The sequence below is a fragment of the Eptatretus burgeri genome, chromosome 8 (genome assembly GCF_056783735.1).
Source record: "Eptatretus burgeri isolate ZD-2024b chromosome 8, Ebu_testis_v1, whole genome shotgun sequence".
NCBI classification, from domain to species: domain Eukaryota; kingdom Metazoa; phylum Chordata; class Myxini; order Myxiniformes; family Myxinidae; genus Eptatretus; species Eptatretus burgeri.
The window spans coordinates 78,829,259-78,836,846 of record NC_140968.1 but is presented as its reverse complement, the minus strand read 5'-3'; the positions used below and the strand labels follow the sequence as shown (position 1 = coordinate 78,836,846).

At 45.8% G+C, this 7,588-nt stretch overlaps 1 protein-coding gene across 1 annotated transcript in view; it reads right to left on the bottom strand.

Annotated features, from left to right (window-relative positions):
• Positions 1-6,981: 6,981 nt before the first annotated feature.
• The window catches only part of LOC147022126 (cyclin-dependent kinase 5 activator 1-like), a 29,299-nt gene continuing 28,692 nt past the window's right edge, over positions 6,982-7,588 (bottom strand). Inside the window, exon 2 of the mRNA XM_085892731.1 lies at positions 6,982-7,588. This exon is cut by the window's right edge and continues 791 nt beyond it. The gene's annotated coding sequence lies outside the window, so the exon portion shown is untranslated.

The following is a 7,588-nucleotide window of genomic DNA, read 5'->3' as shown; positions in this document are numbered from 1 at the left end:
AGGATGACAGGCAGTCAACCTCCTGATGTTAATTTAGTGGCCAACGGGACTCAAACTCAGGATCCTAGGATCCCAAGCCACCACTCTAAACGCAAAGCCAACACCAGGCTACTATTGTAAAGGGGGTGGACACTTATCTAACCAAGGTATTCCAGTTTTGTATTTTTAATAAATTTTCTGAATTTGTAACATTTTTTTTTCACTTCAAAGTTGTGGGTTATGCCGCGTATTGTCGTGTCCAGGGGATTTAAGTGAATTATCCATCCTGACATGCCTGGTGTTGGCTTGATGGTTCTGGTGGTGGGCTAGGGGATCCAAGGATCCTGAGTTCAAATCCCACTCGGCTGTTGAATTAATACCAGGTGGGGCTGACTCTGCCTGTCATCCTTCTGAGGTCGGCAAAATGAGAGCCAGCTTGCTGGTATTCTGTCGGAGTGGCGACCCGTCCAGGATTGTGCCCAATAGCCAGGGAGACTGCTGAGGCGGCACCAACGCTCTGCACAGAGTATGGTCCCTATGGATGGATGGATCCCTCCTGACCCAGATGTCATGGATGGGTGGTTAACACCGACCTGGATGGACAGCCGAACGGTTTCCCTTGGAGGCAAACAGCCGAGATCCCCAGAGATTATTGTGCGCGCGGGATGGTAGGTGGTGAAGCATGTACCCGAGGCGTTCACCAGGATGGAAGCACAAGGGTTTATACCGGACCCACAACAAATAGAATGACACAAGCAAATTGAATAAATAAGGGTTTAATGACATAAATCAAATTTTTATATTGGAAATAAATCAAAGCATGAGGTAATGAAACATGAGGTAAATTAAAGCCTAAAGGTGAGACGTCTCCACACACATTTACAAAAACAAACAAGGGGAAAGATAAAATAAAAGAAAATCCCTACCTTTATTCTGGCATTTAGCTGGGTGTCCAGACATGATCTTTTATGAGCTTGGCGATCGAACAACATCGTCCTGCGTGGGGAACCGCTCTCTGGGCAGGAAACGTGCATGAGGTATTTGTGTGGGGGTATTCAATGCCAAGGCTCACCAACCACTGTGCAGCTTCTTCTCATGGACGAACCTGCCGACCTCGCTCCTCTCTTAAATCAGGTACGCTCACAACGATGGCCCACCTCCCTCCTCAAACACACAACGAGATAACGCCGAGTTATGGCTGAGAGACGTGCACCTCCTCTTCTTCTTCCTCCTCTCTCTCTCTCTCTCTCTCTCTCTCTCTCTCTCTCTCTCTCTCTCTCTCTCTCTCTCTCTCTCTCTCTCTCTCTCTCTCTCTCTCTCTCTCTCTCTCTCTCTCTCTCTCTCTCTCTCTCCTCATAAACGTACAACTTCATGACTCGGCCGAACAAACAATGTCGAGCGTCTTATTTCAGTACATGAACAAATTCACCCCAGCACGAACACGAAAATCGCGCTACTATTTTGTCGTGCCGAGAGGAGAGTAAAACGAGATCCTCCGTCTCAACTGGCATTCCTCACACCAACCATCTGCTCTCTGATCATGCCCTCCTCGCTCCGCCCAATCATCAGCCTCGGGGGTGTGGCTTGCCAGTTGTTGTTGTTGAAGTATCGTTTCTCTTTATAGCTGACTTTGTAAATGCAAAAACGTAAGAAAAGGTCACAGGCGGCAATCACATACTGGGAGAAATTAGCCTTAATCCCTACCAAAGTAACACAGCACCACCCTCCGTGTGGTGACACATAACCATCTTAAGCTGACAGTTTCCCTACTTAAATTACATCGAGATGTCTCCTGCTCACCCACAGATTATGTTACTCTATACAATCCTACCTTTACTGTGAAGTTCCAACATCTACCCCACAAACATAACAGTATATAAAGGTGGAAAAAAGCCTTTTTCCAAAAAAAAAAAAAGTCTTTTCGAATGCCAGGCTATAAGGCAACAAAAGGTGAAAATTTTGAAAGGGACTGTAGACTTTCTTTAGGCACTGTATATATGTGATTATGCAAATAAAACTGTTTAGTGTCTGGAAGTGTGGTACATTGCCTTTACCAAAGCGGCGGCATACATTTGTGATGAGGTTTAGAGAATAAGTCATTCGACAAAGGTCATCATGTGACGAGGAAGCTTGGTCTCATGAAAATCACCGTCATGACACCAGACTTCCATGGCACAGAGGCCCAAATGCTTGTTGTCACCTAGTGGGGGGTCGACTGATGCTCCCGGTCACACAAACGCGACTCGCGGATTTGGACCGGAATTATCTGGACCCGACCTCGACCGGAACAATATATTACATGTTGTCATGTCTGTGCCTCCATTAATGCCTCAGCCTCCTATATGCCTTAATGCATTAATGCCTCCTTTATATGCATTATATATGCATTAATGCCTCCTATATGCCTCAGCCCAAGAATCCTTTGTCCCAGGAAATGGCCGAACGGTTTCTATTTTCTACTGCACTGCGTTCAATTATCACCCTTTACCATTCCCCAAGGTCATCCAAATAAGCCAAACTTTATGGTATACACACAAGAGGCAGATGGCTCAAACATTTTGTTACCTTTTAAAGGGTTGATTTATAACTCGCAAACACCACCCATGACTTTGTTGAAGAAAATACTGAGAGAGGGAGAGGGAGAGGAAGGAGGAGCTTGGAAAGGGGGAGCGACTGCAAAGGTACCCGGCATTGCCAGGCATGCTGGGTCCCTCCTTCCACTATTTCCCTCCCTCCTTTCAACTCTCCCCTCCCTCAAGACTCCCACCCCACCCCTTTTTTTCCCTCCTCCACCCTTTACTGATGGGGATAGATTCGAATCAATATTTTTGTAATTTATGCCTGGTGTTGGTTTAATGGTTGGGGTGGTGGGCTTGGATCCGAGGGTCCTGAGTTCAAATTCTGCTTGGCCATTGAATTAATACCAGGTGGGGTTGACTCAGCCTGTCATCCTTCTGAGGTTGGCAAAATGAGTACCAGATTGCTGGGACGATTGAGCCATTTTGAGTATCCTGTGTTGGAGTATTGACCCGTTCAGGATTGTGCCCAATAGCCCAAGAGACTGCTTTGGCAGCACCGATGCTCTGTACAGAGTATGGTCCCAATGGATGGATGGATTTCATAATTTGTGTCATCATAAATGTGGTGTCGTTCTGTAAATGATAGAGCATGTGGAGCAAGTGTTGAAAAAGATCTTGTCCCCCCTCCCTCCACTAGTGTTGGTTTATAAGCCCCACCTTTCCCCTCCCTAGATTATTGAGCCTTCCATGCCGTTTATCTGTCCTCATTTAGAATTTCTTAGTTAACAGCCAATGGACATGGCCTACGAGCGCAATCGTGGGGTCATTGAAAGACCATCGAATGGCTGGTAAACTACCCCATAAATCAACATTCTGTCCATACTGTAGAATTTTCTCCACTTGCCAGCCAATGATTACGCACCATAAATAATAATCTGTTGGGCCGCATGTCGGTGTGTCAGCATCACGGAGAGTTCGATAGAACCCGCAGGCCCGAATAAAAGTACGACATTGCACGCTTTGTGGTTCGAAATTGTCTTCTGGCCCGGGCTCTGGTTGGTTGGTGGCTCGCTGATGTTTATTGGTAGAGAGTTCTGGTGGTTCAGGTTTGTGGCGCACGTCATGGTTTATGGAGGAGCTGGTGCGCTGGGAACGTGGTTGGTACTGGCACGCTCGGACAAGCCCAACACCAGACAGCTGTGCACCCAAACGAGGACCCACACCGTGTGTGAGAGCATTGCTGCACAAAACATGTTTTCTTTGTTTTGTCCATCCTCTGCTGAGTGCTGTTTCCCTGAATGAAAGAGCTTAAGGTGGACTTGATAAGCTGTCGTAGTCGAGTGGGGAGTGGCAGGGGGAGGGATGGGAGCAGTCATTGTATATGGTTGTTGTGAATTGTGATCGCTGCTGCAGAGCCGTGCCTTCCTCCCCTTTTCCGTTATTGAATACCCCTTGGACAGAACCTTGTGGGGTCATTGGGAGCAGGCTCCATTGCGCTCAGCAAGAATTGGCCAGATTAGGTTCACGGTTACACGCCTCAATGCAGATCGCCGATGAGCTTCGCTCGGCTATTTCTGTCGGCTTTCCGCCATGGTTGCTGCTTTGAGATGCCAATTCACGCCAAATTAACCCAGTGGACGAGGACATCTTTTCATCCCTCTACCTGCCAGACAGCGTGATGGTCGTTGAAGACCGCAACAAAACACACAGACACACAATCGTTATCACGTGTCCCCCGATAAACAGGATGGACAGGGCGACTATACAACCTTGAAAACTGTGCATCATCATCATGACCCATTCTCATTCACAACACCTGATGAAATAAATTATACCGACCGACTACCTTCATGTTCAGGTTATCCATTTATTATGCAAGTAAATATGGCACAATTGTGACCCAATTCCCTCCTTTTTTTGGCATGTTGTATACCTGCATACCTCTTCCTTTATTCCTGTCATCTCCAATATTTCCCTTCTCTCTATTCCTGAACTCCTATACCTTCTTTTATCTCTTACTTCACCTTCCTATTTTTGAAGTTTCTCACTTGAACCCACCACTTGTGTACGTCGTAAGTAGATGTGGCCTCCTTTAATTTGCTGTCTACATTCCTCACTTGTTTTGTGTGTGTCGAGTGGTCCAAGCAACAAAGCATGCTTGGAAACCGGGAACGTCCTCTTTCTCTTCCAATGTCGAGGGTCCAGGTGGAGCCATGGAATACGAGGGAATCAGTGTGGATTGTCCAATTAAGTGAAGTGAGGCCCTTGTCCACTACTTTGGAAAAGCCATTAATATGGCAGTCCTGGTGGGTTTGCGGCGGTTGGAGTTCGTTCGGGGAGTCAATAAAAGCGTGAGAGAGGACCAGGAGCACATGGAGCTGGAGTGACAGAAAGGTGCTTCGCAGCCGTGCTGAACAGGACTCACACACACAGCATGTCAAGGTCTGGATTTTTGGAAACCAAAAGGTATTCAAATGGAGGAAAAGGAACCGAACTGGGGTGAGGATGCTCGTGCATAATTGTTTTTTTTTTGTGTGGTGGTTGTAAATAATGGGTTTATAGAAGCTTGTACGACATCGATCTTGAAATGCAGACAAGTTGTAAATGCAACGATGAATAAACTGAACCGAGCCAGAATGACAACCACCCAATGAGCGCCTTATACATAGGTTGCTGGTTCAGTGGAGTTGGACATTCAGAGCTGGTTCCATGTGATACATTTTAGGACAGCTTGATGAGGCCCGTGTGCATTAATCAATCGATACAGAAAGATGCAAATATACAGACACCAAGGTGTTGTTCCGTTTGGCACTCAGGTGATGAACATCAGCACAGAACTGCCTCGATCGTTCAGGCCCTACTTAAAATCTTTTCTTTTCTAAACATGAAACAATTCGCAAATGTTTATTAACAATTCGAACAACAGATTTTGGAAAAGTGAAATCTTCATCCAAAAGTTAAATATTAAAAAAAAAAAGTACTTTACATCCACTAACAGATTTTGTACACACCATTAATTTAATTGTTTCGGTTTGTGAGGAGACCGTGCGAATGCTGAGCAGCACACTCACAAACCCATTCGATAAATAAAAGCCACAGATGTCCCAATTTCCTTGAGCACCCTCTCCATGACACAAACCGACTCGACACGCTTGTTCCATCACAAGTGAATACAGCCGGTGATTTACGTCACGATGTACAACCATGAGGTCATAAAACGATGACAAGTCACTGCAACAAATGTGGGCACAAGCCCTGCGTACTCGCGATCACTTACTCAGGTGCTGTACAATCCGTCTCCAGGTGCGTGTCGTGCTGTCGCAGAGGCGTTGCCGTGATAGCAACCGATGTAGTATCACCCACGTTGTGAGGAATCACCGAATGAATTGTATAAATATTTTAAAATAATAAATTTACAACAATACTTTCAGAATATTAATTTTTTTTAAATACTCTTCCTTTCCCCCCCCCCCCCCCAAACGAGTCCTTCTCCAAAGCAGAGAGCAGCTGCATCCCCCTCTGCTCATCAGGAAATTAGACACATGGTTTAACAAATGGAACATGTTCTTCAAATCTGGAACATCATCTCGGTCTCACTCTATTGCGCTGGAATGATCATAAAATGAACCCACCTCTATTTCCTTGGTCATCCAATGGAAGAGGTTCTCGTGAACTTCTACGCCTCATCATCAGGCATGAACTTTCCTGGGCTGACCACATAGCAAAAGCTGGCCTCCAAAGATAGGTGCAGACTGGGCATCCTCTGTCGATCCAAGCCTTTCCTTGGAAAATCAGAACTACTCAGTCTGCACGTACAAGGTTTGCCCGTAGCTCAAAGGAGTACTGCTCTCTGCTTTGGGCTGGTGCTCCAGCATCACATTCGTCTCCTGGATTCTATGGAACCTAAAGCTCAATATTATTGGAATCTTCCGTGATTCAGCCAGTCTGTTGCTCTCACATCACAGGTAGGTCGGTGGTCTGTTTATTTTTTTTTGCCGTTTATTCTCCCACATTGCTCCCTCCAACTCTCCCCAGCAACTCCAGAATGCATGCGTTCTTCCAGTATGCCTGTTCTGGTTAAAATCCCCAAATCCAGGTTGACTGCACACTTCAACTCTAATTCCTCTCTTGTCCAATCCCTGCTGAACTGCATGAATGCTTCCCATGCAACCTTCCAGAGGCTGTTCTGTCTTATTCTTCCCTGCAGCACTTCAAGCAAGCATTCTTCTCATCCCTAATTCTGACCCATGATATTTATTACCCCCCCCCCCCATCAACCTTTCCAAACCCAACCTTCTTGTTAGTTTCAGTGTTTCCTCCTCTCCTCCCTTCCTCCCTCTCCTGATGTCTGTCCGACTGTTAGTTATACCTTGCTCTTCCATAAGCCTCACTCCTGAAAAGAAGAAAAGAAAGGAGAAAAGGAACTCCCCCCACCCCCCTTCCCCAGGATTTACGTTTCTCAGATCCAATGACAACCTGCACCTTGAATTCCAACATTTAATAAATAATGTAATCACAACTTGACAAATAAACGTTCATGACGTCACTTTCTTGGTTGACACCTGCCATTGCCCTAAAGCACGTGCTCAACATAACGGTCATCATGAAATCGATGAGTTCTTTATGATGTAAAAGTGACTTCTCTTACCCTTTTTGTGAACGTTGAAAATCCAGGAGTAAGCCTTTTGGCAAATAAATCCTGATTACGACTGATGGAATCAACAAGATGTAGATCGAGGTGTGATGAGCGGCATGGGAAGTAAGAAGAAGCTGACGTTTTGGGCATCAACCCTTCATCTGAGCAAAAGCAAAGGGTTAACACACAAAAGGTCAGCTTCTCCTCATTTCCCATGGCGGTTAGCATACTTCTATCGGAGTTCTCTCGATTCCATCAAGTGTTCTTCTTGTCCAACTATGCAGATCAACACGAGCCTTTCATGAGCCTCCTCCTTCGAATCCTGATTACAAACAGCTGCCAACATACGGTGATACAAACGATTTTAGCGAAGTAGAGTTTTGTTCTTGTACCATCATCCCAAGGACAAGATAAAGGGCAGAAAAGACCCAACTCGTCGTAGCAGAGCTCCATC